We start from the raw sequence: 14,555 nt of genomic DNA on the forward strand, positions 1-14,555 counted from the left end.
AAATATATTCTTTCTAGTGGATGTTCAATTGACTTCCTCCTATTCAGTTTACAAAACTAGTTCCACACTCATTTATAATTTAGTTAATGTTCTTTTACTTCCTATAAATTTGTGGTTCTTTGAGATCTCAATTGAGTTGGACAACAATCTTCCAGTTTCCTCATTAATAATGAGTTAATTCAAATCTTTAATACATGTTCATTTTATATTCACATGAGAATCATTATTTTATGTTTTTTTCTTTTGAAAATGATCATTTAGTTCTGTGAGGAGACAGCCAAAATTATGAGACTTCCAAAAACATTAATTTTGTATTTTAATGATATTCACAGTAAGTCATAATTTCTCCTCAGTTAATCCTCTTAGATTTACATGGTTTTGCCAAGATTGAGGAACTTCTTCAATGTACTTAATTTCTAATTCTGTAATTCAGAATTTTCAATTTAGAAATAAGAATACCATTAATAAGATGAAGAATTCCACCAAATAGACACCCAATATTAATACATCTCCTCTGCCCTTCTTTTTGAGCTTTGTTTTTGAACACTATTTTCTACCTGTGGTAGGCTGAATTAGTAGTTCCCCAAAAATATCCACATCCTAATTCCCAGAATATGTGAATACATTACCCAATATAATCCCCGGGTCCCACAAATATGCTATTTTGCTTTGTCAGTATATCAAGGATTATGAGAAGGGAATATTATTCTAGATTATCTGGGTAAGTTCTGTGTAATCACAAGTATCCTTCTGAGAGGGAGGCAAGAGAGTGAGAGTCAAAAAAGGCAACGTGATGATGGAAGCAGATGGAGAGAAGGAGACTGGAAGATGGGAACAGGTCACAGAAAAAGTCAGATATGATGATGCCACAACTGCTAGCCTTTAAGATGGAAGAAGGGACCCGCAGCCAAGGAATGCAAGAAACCTCTAGAAGCTGGAAAAGGAAAGGAAGAAGATTGTCCTACAGAACTTTCAGAAGGAACTCAGCCCTGCCAACCTATTAGAGATTTCTGTTTTTTAAATTATAATACCTTTTCATTGTATTCAATCACTAAACGTGTGGTAACTTATTACAGCAGCGTCAATAAACTAATACTCCATCTAAAATGACTGTGAGCATAGTTGCCATAGAAGCCTCTTTTATACTAATGTTTTCATGGTGGCATCAAAACTTAATATCTAAGAAGTTCAATGGTATAGAGAATTATAGTTAAAGATCTTTACCAAGTTTTGAACATTTTAAAAAGCATCTTTTTACACATCAATCCATTTATATAGCAGTGTGTCAAATTTTACAACAGTACTTAATTATCTTTATAGAAAATACTTTCACACAGCAGGATTTACTAAGTACATGTGGGGTACTTGGCTTTTCAGTGACTTACGACATACTGACACTGCACCAATGTTTCACAGATACTGGGATATTTACGGTTCTAAATTTTTTTTGGTGGAGAAAGAACCAGTTTGGTTTTTGCTAATTTATTTAACTTTCAAACAGTAATTTATACAATGTAATTTCTAAAGAAAATATCATCTAAAGACTGGATTGTTTCTTTTGTATCTCTGCCCTCACTCAGAATCATGAGTAATGTTCAAAGACAGCAACGGTATTTAATAAATGCTCATTTGTGTGTGTACGTATATATACACAAGTGTGGGTGTGTGTGTGTGTATATATATACACACACACACTTTTTTAGAAACAGGGTCTCACTCTAGCATCCTGACTGGAGTGCAGTGTCTCTATCATAGCTCAATCATATACACAAGTGTGTGTGTGTGTGTGTGTGTGTGTGTATATATATATACACACACACACACACACACTTTTTTAGAAACAGGGTCTCACTCTATCATCCTGACTGGAGTGCAGTGTCTCTATCATAGCTCACAGCAGCCTTGAATCAGAGTCTCAGTGTGTCACCCTGGCTGGAGTGCAGTGTCTCTATTATAGCTCACAGCAGCCTTGAATTCATGGGCTGAAGTGGTCCTCTTGCCACAGACTTCAAAAGTGTTGACATTACAGGTGGGAGCCACCACACCTGGCAGCTCTTGCATATTTGAGTATTTCCAAAAAATGCAACTGAGACATATAAAAAGAGCATCGTATTTTTTGGCCTTCTCCAATCATATGGTATACATTATATTTTTAAGTGAATACATATAACCTTTTATGCCCTGATCATTCATTGTAGAGAAGGAAAACAAGGAACACAAAACAGTAGGCATATTTATGTTGGCTATAACTGAAGTTGGCCAGAAAATAAAATAGCCAAGAGTTTCAATCCTAATCCCATAAAAAAAGTGACTTTTATTATCTCCAATATCATGCACCTCATTGAGCACTCAAAACATCTTCAGAACCTAAAAATGAAAACATTGCTAAGTCAAAGCTTTCAAAAAATAAACATTTCTCTACAAATTTAATTTAGTTTACATATACGGATTTCTGTGAGTGAGACTATACATATACTACCTGTATGTTAGAAATGATATCATAAATTAATTCTGATATCATGAGATTTGGAAAAATCACCTAAGTATTGAAATATTAATTGTATAGTACATATGTATATGTTTATATACCTACTTGCATGTAAGGTTGCGTATCAAAAGGTTTTGTGTAACAAACGCTTTTATAAATCAAAAACTAGATGCATCTATGACAACGTGTTCCTGCAGCTGAATAACCAGATTGGTCTGTGTGACATAGAATTTGGTTCTCAGCTGGAAACTTAGGTCTCCTAGAATGAGGAGTCCCTCTAGTATTACATATGTGGAATAATTCTTAAATAATGGCACTGGGAGGATTCCACCTCATTATTATTTAAATAAGTTCATAAATGTTTTACTTAGAATTCCAGAATGGAAGCTTTACATCTTGATACACTAGTGGTATGGCTTCCCATCTAATTTGTTGTTGTTGTTTTAACAGATGTAGAGTTACCATACTATCATAAAATATGGTAATAGTAGAGCAATATCCTAGAAAAAATGCTGAGGCTAATATTATAATGTATAAAATCTATCATCTCAACACATGTCCAATCCTTTGTACTCAGTTTTACAGTGGTGAATCCATGAACAGATAGGAAGTGGAAAAAGAACTGGGTGACTATAACTGTAGATCGGAACCTTCTAATAGTAAAATGTTATTAATTTAAGACATGCATATACAAAACTTGATAAACTAAGGCTCTCCCAGGAATGTTAACTCATCCTCATTTAATATATATAACATGTGGTATTTTAAATTACCAGTTAGGTTTCTAAACACATATTTTATTGTGCAGGCAGTAGAATGCTGATGATATAATGTTACTATGAGAACTGTAACTTTTCTTTTCTGACATATATGTTTAGATTTGTAACCTTGTTGTTACATTAGCCTTGAATTGCATTTCAGATATATTTCTTGTGGTTCTGAAAGAGAAAGTGAAGAAAAAATCATTTTAAAAAACACACTGAATTGTGGAAATACACATGCTAAACAACAATGCTGAATTTAACAAATCTATAATCAATAGCACTTCAAAAGATGACAACCATATTGAAAATTAAATAATATGCCATATTGAGATAAAATTTCACTTTCTGCTTTTTAATTTATTACCATAGAAATAAACATTTTGAAATGTGTCTCCTTTCTTCCTATTTATATTTTAATTCTTTAACTTTCAATGTCCCTTGACATAGGCACAAACTAGTATTTATCATCTGTGGTACTTTTGAATTAATATATTTAAGTGTTAGATTCTATTAATGCATTTTAACACTAACTGTTTTTGCCTCAACGAATATTATTTAAACAAAATGTAATGCAGAAACATTGATTAAAACATTTCTTAGATAATTATTTTAATTTACAAACATTTTAAATATACAGCAGAAAAAATAGGAGGTAAGATTTACCATATGCTCTGATTTCATTTAAAAGACAGTTAGGATTGGGTGATTTTTAATGTTAAGTACATTGATGACATTTATTTCTTTTGAGAGTTGATAATGAAAACAAATTTGGATTTTTGATCCTTTGTGAAGCTGAAAAGTCTCAAGTGTGCGCTGCTGTATAAAATAATATTTTATAAACATTTGCAAACCAAGACAAGTTGAAAATTATTTACATATTTTGAAATAATAATACTTCAGTTCAAAGGCTTCTAAAGAAAGTCATCTTTCCTCTGATTGTGTTTAATCTCAAAACAAACAAATATAAAATCAATAGATACTAAACAAGAGACTTAAAGCTCAGAGCAATTTTACTTACCAAATTATAAAATAGTCACTGAGTTTAAATGTAACACTGCATGGGGAAGAATGGAAGGGCAAAAAAGTTATCATACTCAACTCCCAAATACTCGATTTATGCTTAGAAAAACAATACATGTTGTCATCATCATTAAAATTATTGGTACCTTTTGTGAGTACAGCACTATATACCAAGTTAAAATAAATGAGAGAAGAGCCTGTGGGACTCTGTTTTTTTTTGCTAGGGTAACCTGCTATATAACTGAAGTGACCATAAGAGATAGATGCCAAGTCACTCAGAGAGTGCCTCTATGAGCATTTCTTGAAAATTCAACATGGAAGCTATTACCTCTCAAGAGATGAATAGACAGGCTTCTTGGGGATGAGTATGTTCCACATGTGAGCTCTCAACTGGGGGAGGGAATATTATGGTGAAATTTTTTGGGTAGAACACTAGAATGCGGTATATTGACTAAAACTAGGATGGTTAGTTCTTTTTTTTTTTTTTTTTTTTTGAGACGGAGTCTCGCTCTGTCACCCAGGCTGGAGTGCAGTGGCGCGATCTCGGCTCACTGCAAGCTCCGCCTCCCGGGTTCACACCATTCTCCTGCCTCAGCCTTTCCGAGTAGCTGGGACTACAGGCGCCCGCCACCACGCCCGGCTAATTTTTTTGTATTTTTAGTAGAGACGGGGTTTCACCGTGGTCTCGATCTCCTGACCTCGTGATCCGCCCGCCTCGGCCTCCCAAAGTGCTGGGATTAACTCAGGAAACCACATAAAGTTAAAATTGGATGAGCTTATGCAGAAGAAAATAAAACGAAATACCTGTTGTCATTATAATACTAATTTGGCTATTGGTAAATTTATTTTTTTCATTTCTCTTGTTTTCAAAAACTCAGTGTGGGAGATTAACATGTCAACAGATCTATTGCAATATAATGTGACAGGGACTTAATAATATGAAAAGATGCCATCAGGATTGGGTTCTTTCAACTACAAAGCTGTTCTACATAGTACAAAGACAATTGACATAATTCACTGAGTTGAGTTTTTTTGTGTGCGTGTGTGTGTGTGTGTGTGTGCAGGTGTGTGTCTCCATGTATATTTGCAGTACAGTAAAAAATGAAATAAAATAAAGAAAAAGAAAATAACAATGTAGAATAAAACTTGTGTTTTGGGCTCCTGATTAAAAAGAAGGCAGCTATTGATAAAAAAATTTTTTCATACTACAGGAATATAATGGGCATTATTTATTGAGAATGTTATTGCTTTAAATGTATACTTTATTTAAAATAATGTGTTCTGTGATTTTGAAAAGCAGATGCTATAGGAATTATAAACAGTATAACTATTTCTCCAGATATCTACTTTTTGGAATATTTTACAAATACTCAACGAATGCTTAAGTTACATGTTAAAAGAAAAACATGAAACCTGGATTATTTCATATGCACATAGTTTCTACTAATTTCCCATTTACATTCTGTGTCTTATTTCTCCACAGTTTTACTTTCTTTCATTTTATCTCCCCATTAAAAGCATCAATAATATTGCACCATCCCCTAACTCTCACTGTAACACTGTACCAAGGTACCACTAACTCAAGCTCACCTGCTTCTACATGGAAGGGGGCAGTATAGCATAAGCATTACGAGATGTGTGGAGCTAGACTTTCTCTGTGACTGGACATTCTTCCTAGAGAATTGAAATTATATTTTAACCAGTAATATTGTATAATATTAAATAAGCTGATAGAAACAACATACCTGGAACAAATTCAGCAATACAAAAAAATTAAATTTTATTATGATTATTATTCCTGTTATTTCATTTCAACTTCTGGTACATATCATTATAGCCTATTACTGTAGTTTTGAAATAATGGAAGAGGATTACTGAGGAAGTTTAGAAGGTTGGCGGAATTCACTTAGAAATTAAACTCTTTTGTCTTGATTAGATTAAATACCTGAAGTAAATATTTGGTTGTGAAATGTATTGTGCCATAGAACATGGGCTAGCAGAGGAGTACAGGAAAAGACAATTAACTCGTTCTCAATATGAAAGTAGATACAGTTGATATTATCTACAGGAATTAAAGAGTATATAAAAGAGTAGAAGACACTATGACGATAAATAAGGAGAGTTACCTAAAGAATATGACAAGAGCATAGAAAGTATGAACGACGTTTCCTGGATAATAACATCTATACAATTACATTCACTATCGTAGGATACAAGAAAGATCTGAAATGGAATAAATGTTCTCCATATAAATAACCTCACTAAACTGGTTGTATTTATGTACAATATTATTATAAATGTAACTCCAAGAGTTATTATTTAATAATTTCTTGTATCTGTACAACATTATCCTATCCAAATAGTTTGGGCTATGTCTTTATTTTTCATCTAAAGCAAACACATTTTACTTCAAGGAAATTTGAATTTATAAGGCAATCTGTCTTTAAGCTTTGCCAAATCCTTGGCCTCGTAATTGTTATAATTCAGAAAAAATTGAATTGCATGTATATGGAGGCTAGGTTTACAGGAAACTTGCGCAGTAAGTGAAATTCACTTAGATTAAAAAAAAGAAAAACTTTAAAAATCGCTTGAATCACCCATTAAGTTTACCCTGTGTGACATTGCATATGTAACCCTATAAAGAAATGTGTATAAATGTATACTTCAGGATAAGCAATGAGGTCATAAAAATAAATGCTACATACTACATTTATTAGTCTCTTACTTAGCCTGACAAGATTAAATTGTGTTTAATTTTTCAGAGTACATAATTTGCATTAGCACAATTTATTAAAGAGAATATGATGCAATTTCAAAGAATAATGCTTAATTTCAATATTAGCTTCTATGCTTCTAATATCTTTAACTTACATGAGTATTGTTGATAAATAATAATTAAGGAAATTATTTTTGCAAAATATCAAGTATAAGAGCAAAATAAACTACACATTGTTCCAAAACAATTATGTATGTGTAATATAATAAGCCATAATTTAAACAGTAATGTATGATTTTAAGTATAACTAAAATATAAATGTAGAATAGTATCAAAATCTTAATACATACAGTAGAGTGGAAATGACAACTGGTTCATTCATTCATTTATTTAATTATACATATAACTGAATAAATAATACATAGTCTACTGTTTGCCAAACCCTGGGGATGGAATGGGAAATGAGAGAAAAATGTCTGTCTTCCGAGAGCTTGCATCAAAGTAACCAGAGGCAGCACTGAATAAACAAATAATTGTGTGACATATTTTCAGCTAATACGTAGGTGTCGATGATTGGGTCTGGGGGGCGGGAGCGGGAGCGGGGGGAGCGGGAGGTGTTACTTTCTTATTGGGTCTTTCTTGGCGGGTTTAACATTGCGTCAGGTGTGGAGAGGGAGGAAGAACCCCGAACTGTCGCCATCTTGTGGTACCTTACGTGTCTCGTGTGGAGAGGGAGGAAGAACCCCGAACTGCCGCCATCTTGTGGTACCTTACGTGTCTCGTGTGGAGAGGGAGGAAGAACCCCGAACTGCCGCCATCTTGTGGTACCTTACGTGTCTCGTGTGGAGAGGGAGGAAGAACCCCGAACTGTCGCCATCTTGTGGTACCTTACGTGTCTCGTGTGGAGAGGGAGGAAGAACCCCGAACTGCCGCCATCTTGTGGTACCTTACGTGTCTGCGCCACCCAACAGTCTCACTAGGGCAGCTCTCCAAGGCTGATGCCTGTAGCCCTGGCTATTTGGGAAGCTGAGATGGGAAAATCACTTGAGCCCAAGAGGCAGAGGTTGTGGTGAGTGGTGATGGTGCCACTCTACCTCCAGCCGCCTGGGTGACAGAGTGAGACTCTGTCCCCAAAACAGACAAACAAACAAATAAAACCCAGAGATGGTCTCACTAGAAAAAGTAAATGAACTGGGAAAATATGCAGAGTAGCCTATTTAAAATTGAAATGTTGGGGATGGTGAAATAATGAATGGTGTCAAAATCTAGGATCTGATTCTAATGTTAAGAGAGAAGAGGGTGATAAAGTCAAAGATTACTAAGGTGAAAATTTCAAATTTCAAATAACAGGCCAGAGTTTCAGGTGAATCGCTTGCATCCATCTGTCATTAAGCATGAATGCTAGTAGCAGTGCAAGGAAATCTATTTGGCTTGTTTCTGAAAACTTACAATAGAGTAGAATTAGCCTGAAGATACTTTAAGCGATCACGACAAAATGTGTTTGAAGGAAAAGTCATAAAATTTGGAAGCAGTAGCCACAGTGGGGGTAGTAAGATAATACCTGGCCCACCAGCAAACCTGTGCTTTAGGGTACCTTGGAAGGAAAAAGCAAACCAAACCAAATGATTCAAAAATCATTTCTTGCAAGAGGCAACAAAATCAGTCACGAAAGCTGTGGAAAACAAGGTTCAGTTAAATGAAAAACATAAGGGACCCTTCCAAGCTAAACACGACGGTGATTTGCTGATATCAGAGCATGACTTCAGAAAGTAGAAAAGTTTGGGAAGTTGGAAGGGATGAAATGTTGGATGGGATGAGACCCTGTGGGTTAAGATCCTGGCGAGGATACATAAGCTTAGAGCTTAAATATTTGTCAGAACAGAGGAAAACAAGGCTGAGACCTTGCTGTATGCCTTTGCAAGGTTATCCAGAGCAATGTGGAAATTCAGTTCAAATTATAACCTTCTTTCCTAGGAAAGGTATGGAGACCTAGATTCTAGTACTTTCTCTCCCAGTAATTAACTGTACAAGATATATGAAATTTTTCTAAGCATCACTGTTTTTTTGTAAAATCAGAAGGTGTGGGGTGTGTGTGTGTGTGTGTGTGTGTGTGTGTGTGTGTAGTGGTGAGGGAAGGAGAGAGAGAGAGAGAATGAGTCATCCACCTTTTTTTTTTTTTTTTTTTTTGAGACTGAGTCTCGCTCTGTCACCCAGGCTGGAGTACAGTGGTACTATCTCAGCTCACTGCAAGCTGCGACTCCTGGGTTCAAGTGATTCTCCTCCCTCAGCCTCCTGAGTAGCTGGGATTATGGGCACATGCCACCACACCCTGCTAATTTTTGTATTTTTAGTAGGGATGGGGTTTCACCATGTTTGTCAAGCTGGTCTCGAACTCCTGACCTCATGATCTGCCCACCTCGGCCTCCCAAAGTGCTGGGATTACAGGCGTGAGCCACTGCGCCCGGCCCCATCCATCTTTTAAATGTAAATTAACGTGACAAATAGGGATGAACATATTTGATTACCACATGTTAACTCCCATGGTGTTCTTTATTTTCTTCCTATAAAATGCACTTAAATGGTACAAGAACACATTTTTCTTTTCACCATAAAATTTTTAAAAATATCAAGTGCCTCCTTTGGAAATAAGGATGGCATATAATTATCAATGAAAGCCAAAATCATATATTTTATAATTTTCACGTATTTTATTCTACATGTATTTATTGGATATTTAGTCTGTAAATTTACAAATTGCTTCTAAGTAAGATTTTTAACATACTGTATTATCCTAACTTATAGAAAGCTGTAGGACGTGGTTTTCATAAATGCTTAATCAGACATAATTTGTTATGTATTAGATTGCTATATGATATAACCTCTGCTAAGTGTTACTTTTACTAGACTTAAAAACATAGATTTTTTTTCTGGGTATACAGAAATGTGAGTTGTTTTATTTAAGTTTCCTTAATGGCAGTAAGATTTATATCTATTCCCTGAAGCGAACATGAATAAGATCTATAGATTTCTGCTTACTTTTAACTTGATATACTCTAGAAAAATTTTGACATTTAAAATATTTGTGTGGATATATTTTATCAGTTTCACATTTACATAAATACATAAACAAGAAGCTTTGCCACCATAATTAAAGCTCTCTTTAGTCCTAATGTCTAAACATATTGAAAATTATATGCTTTCCAACATCTCAAAATAATCCTAGGAATAAAACTTTTTAAAAGCACTGGGAGGTGAGTACAGTAACCACGAAAGCCAGCAATGTCACGGTAGACACTCGGTGGCCTATTATGGTGGGTACAGGCGCTTTTACTATATTGTACTACAGTATTTTTCATGAATAAATACTTTTAAGCCTGCATAGAAGAGCCATTACTGAAAGATTTTTATAAAGGTTCTTAATGGAGAATTTAATGTCAAATTCAAGTGTGGGCCACCAATAAAAATGCTGAAAATACTAGCTACATTCTTTTTTCCATTATAACTAACTTTTTAAACATCTCCTGTTTTTAAAGCAGCACTCAAATTACTGATAACATTATAAGAGGCTGAGGGAAAGAAATTGAAGTTTAGCTCTCGTTTAACACGAGGTAGAATAGTGGCTGCAGTACCATAACTGATGAAGTGCGATTCAGGTTCTCTTTGAATATAAAAGAGAAGGCTGGTCACCCAGTGATTTATTTCATTTCACAAATTATTATATAGTACTTCTGTTTTAAGACATAAAGCATCCCTTTTCAAAGTACTTTATGGATTGTTGGGTGTGAGGTAAACATTTCCAAGTAATACTTAGTGTTGAGCCAAGAATATTTTTCTACTTCTAAATTACTGCCATGCAGACAGAGAAAAGTAACTAAATGCAGAGGAAAGTCAGTCTTGCTGGTAGCTAAGAGGGCTTTTTGTTGTTGTTGTTCTATAAAACTTTCTATAGAACTTGCAAGAAAAGGAAAGAATAATTCTAAAAGCTTGCTTGCTTGTATTATAGGAGAAAAGGAAAACTGCATTATCAGCTCTCAACTTTGTTATGAAAATGTACCATGTAAATGATATAAATTAGCACTGACTACTTTAAGAAAAATATTTTAAAAATATTGACCCATGAAGCTGTATTTCCCCTATGTAATATCTTGAATATATTTACATAACATAACATATAATTTTCTATGTAAAAATGCCTTTAAAAATTCAAAGTATAATTACCAGTTTTTTTCCATGGGTTGCTTTTAAGCTGTTTTATTCCTAATTATTCTGACATTTATTTACTTGTTCTTATTCCTTTGCTGCTCCATAGTCATCTTTTTGCTCACCACATTGTGAGAATATCAAGAAAAAATGTATGTATAGATTTCTTTATCTCTTATTTTCCTCTGATTTGAAAATTCATCAATGGTTGCTGCAGAAGCTGCCTAAGGCCTTTGGGAACATAAAAATTTTCAAAGTTGTTTGTGGAATGATCTAGATGAGAGGAAGCGATAACACTTAAATTGATTTCCTATTCTGTAAAATGAGTATTCTGTTAGAAAGATATTCCATATAAGACTGGATGAATTTTGTCCTCTAATAGTTTGACAAAGACAGATTCAACATATCAACTAGTTACATGCCAAAGTCAGAAATCCCTCCTCTTCATACCTGTTCTCATTATTTTTAACATATGCCTTCCACCTCTGTGACCTATTGATGCCTGGAAGTGTAACCAAAAGTGATTGGTTAATGATGAGAAACAATTTCCATTAAATGGGTATCACTATTTGTTAACACTTCAGAAATGTAACTTGGCCTACTGAGGCCAAAAACATCTTTTATTCAGCTTTCTGGATACGATCTGTAAAAAGAAAGAAGTTAGAATCACAAATTATCTCACAAAAAAGTGATGTTTGCCTCTGAAAATGGTTGAATGTGGTTTTAGGGAGTTTGGTGAATCTCACCATCAGAAATGCAAGTGAATTATTGAAATTTCCATTATTTTCTATTTATTATTTTGACAGGAAAGTCAAAGTTGCAGACAAGCATCATATAACTCTACAATCTTTTTAAGTTACCTTTGTTTGTAACTCACTCATGAATTGTCCAATTAGCCCCCAAATCACTACTGACAGTGAGCTTCATTTGCTTGTCATGAGGACTGCAAAGAGTAGGGAGAGGTGGTGTAGACTACTTCCGCTTAACAGTCTCAGGGGCAGGAAAGTACTAGTAATAAACTCAGTGGTGGTGTCTTGAAGAGAACAGAAAACAAAGCAGATTGACACATTGGTACTGCTTCAGAGAAAGAGTAGAAAACAAACAGCAGCTCACTCAGCACCATAGAAGAAAACACACATGCTTCTTGACCTGCAAGGGGGTCGCTTCCTGATAAACCCATTCTAAGTTGAAAATATTATAAGTCAAAAATACGTTTAATACATCTAGCCTACTGAGCATCATTGCTGAGCCTAAACTACCTTACACATGTTCAGAACACTTACATTTGCCAACAGTTGGGCAAAATCATTTAACACAAAGCCTTTTTTATTAGAAAATGTTGAATATGCTATGTAAGGGTATCCTATCGCATATTGCTGGCCCAGGAAAAGACCAAAATTCAAAGTACAATTTCTACTGAATGCATATCACTTTCACACCATCATAAAGTCATCATAAAGTTGAAAACTTATTAGTTGAGATATCATTAAGTCAGGGACCATCTGCAATTCTGCATTAAAGCACTAATACTTGCTATTACCATTATTCTTCCACAGAAGGAGGGTATTCTTACATGAGGATTTATTGATGCTAAAGGGTGTCATAATGGTAATGATGATATTGATAAAAATTGCTATTATTTACTTAGTATTAACTATGTGGCAGTCTAATTTTCTAAACATTTTCATGTGTTAACAGATTTCATCCTTTAAACAAACTAGCGAAGTAGGTGTAACTTTCATCACATTTTGTAATGAGGAATATTAATCATAAAAAGGGTTAGCAAAATATCCAGGGTCACAAACTAGAAAAGTGCAGACCTGGCCTGAGATGTGTCTATTGTGATTGGGTTTCAAACTTTATTTAATTATTAACTTAGAAGCAGCTCTTTCAAAACATAGCTAAATTCTGAAGTTACAAAGAAACAGAAACAAATTCCAATTGATTTTGTATTTTTGACAACCAAAAAATATCTCATGAGAGAATCCTTGTATTGGACATCTTGCTAACTACTGAATGCATAGTAATAAACAACAGAGAGAGAGCCCTGTGCTTTGGTAACATGAAATCTACCAGGTGAGTATTAGTATTTCTTAGGGCCCAACCATATGGGATATTGATCTGTTCTACTCTATCCCCATTTCCTGGGTGAGCTCATGTATTCTAATTATTCAAAGTGGATGACTCACACTAATTAATTGCAAAAATTATTATTAGCCTACAGTAATCAAAACAATGCAGAATTAGCATGATGTGACAGACAAGTCAATTGAACAAAATACTGAATCTAGAAACAGATATGGTCAATTGAATTTCAACGAAGGGATGAAGGCAATGAAATGGAAAAATAATGACCTTAGGAAAAAATGAGACTTTAATCATTGAATATTCATGCAAAAACAATTTGAGACTTAAATGTGAAATATAAAACTATAGAGAATGTTGAATAATATATTCATGATCTTCGGTTAGGCAGAAAAACTTTCAGTCAAAAAAGCACACATAATAAAATCAATTTAATTTATAAATTGTACTTTTATCAAAATTAAAAATATCTGTTGTTCAAAGGACATTTTAAATAAATCAAAATAATGTGCCATGAATTAGATGAAAATATGGGCAAAAATATGGGCAAAATACATATCTGATAAGTCTGTTATGAAGAGTCTATATGTATTAGTCTGTTCTCACACTGCATAAATTACCCTGTCTCGGGTATCTCACATAAAGATACCTGAGACTGGGTAACTTATAAAGAAAAAGAGGTTTAATGGACTTACAGTTCCACATAGCTGGGGAGTCCTCACCATCATGGTGGAAGGCAAGTGAGGGACAAGGTCACATCCTACATGGTGGCAGGCAAGAGAGCTTGTTTGGAGGAACTCCCCTTTATAAAACTATCAGATCTCGTGAGACTGATTCACCTTCACGAGAATAGCACAGGAAAGACTTTCCCCGTTATTTAATTACCTCTCACAGTGTCCCTCCCACAACATGTGGGAATTATGGGAGCTACAGTTCAAGGTGAATTTTGGGTGGGGACACAGCCAAACCATACCAATATAAATAGCACTTCAAACACAATAATAATGAGACAGACAACCTACTTTGAAAAATAGAAAAAAATCCCTAAAAGATACATTACCAAAGAATATATATGAATGCCAAATAAGCATATGAAAAGATGTTTAACTCATTACTTTTCAGTGAAATGCAAGTAAAAGCCGTAATGAGATCCTGCTGTGCACCTACTGGAATGACAATAAAAGAAAAAAGAGGAGGATGAGGAGGAGATATCACAAAATTGTGATGATATTGTCCAGCCACAGAACTCTCATGAATTGCTAGTGAGAACACAAAATTGTCC

The 14,555-nt window shown here is 34.4% G+C and overlaps 1 long non-coding RNA gene across 1 annotated transcript; it reads right to left on the minus strand.

Annotated features, from left to right (window-relative positions):
- Positions 1-3,293: 3,293 nt before the first annotated feature.
- Positions 3,294-7,877, minus strand: LOC129480358 (uncharacterized). Its single transcript, XR_008657009.2, has 4 exons — positions 7,817-7,877; positions 5,863-5,946; positions 4,601-4,662; positions 3,294-3,426 (listed from the first exon to the last, which is right to left on the minus strand). It is a non-coding gene; the product is annotated as an uncharacterized lncRNA (long non-coding RNA).
- Between the last annotated feature and the right edge of the window lie 6,678 nt (positions 7,878-14,555).

This window comes from Symphalangus syndactylus, chromosome 4 (genome assembly GCF_028878055.3).
Source record: "Symphalangus syndactylus isolate Jambi chromosome 4, NHGRI_mSymSyn1-v2.1_pri, whole genome shotgun sequence".
Lineage (NCBI taxonomy): Eukaryota > Metazoa > Chordata > Mammalia > Primates > Hylobatidae > Symphalangus > Symphalangus syndactylus.